The sequence below is a fragment of the Phyllobates terribilis genome, unplaced genomic scaffold, assembly GCF_046119375.1.
Source record: "Phyllobates terribilis strain yellow unplaced genomic scaffold, ASM4611937v1 Scaffold_7__3_contigs__length_470593459, whole genome shotgun sequence".
Taxonomy (NCBI): domain Eukaryota; kingdom Metazoa; phylum Chordata; class Amphibia; order Anura; family Dendrobatidae; genus Phyllobates; species Phyllobates terribilis.
Window position 1 is genome coordinate 251,901,205 of NW_027362767.1, and position 431 is coordinate 251,901,635.

Here is a 431-nt window from a genome sequence, read left to right on the forward strand (position 1 = left end):
GAACTATGGCTCTCTGAGCCCTTCTTGACACAATGTAGGCACAATATGGCAATCTTTTGCACTGTTTGCCAAGATGTAGGCAGAATACATCAACATATGAGCAAAGTATGATAATATGGGCAAGATACGACACAGTATGAGCACTGTGAGGCAATAAAGCCACAATATGGCACTTTTTGTGCCTCGTTTGACCCTCTTTGGCCACTGTCTGACATAATGGAAGCTCAATATGGCACTGTGGCTGCAGTATTCTCCTCTGTGTGGACAAAGTATGGCTCTGTGGGTACTTTGTGGCACAGTATGGCACTATATGACACACTATGGGCACTGTTTTATACAGTCTCTTCAGCACTGCCCTGTCATCTTCACAATGGCCAGCAGGTGGCAGGCGCATGCAAGCAAACGAACGCGCATGTCAAGAAAAAAAAATG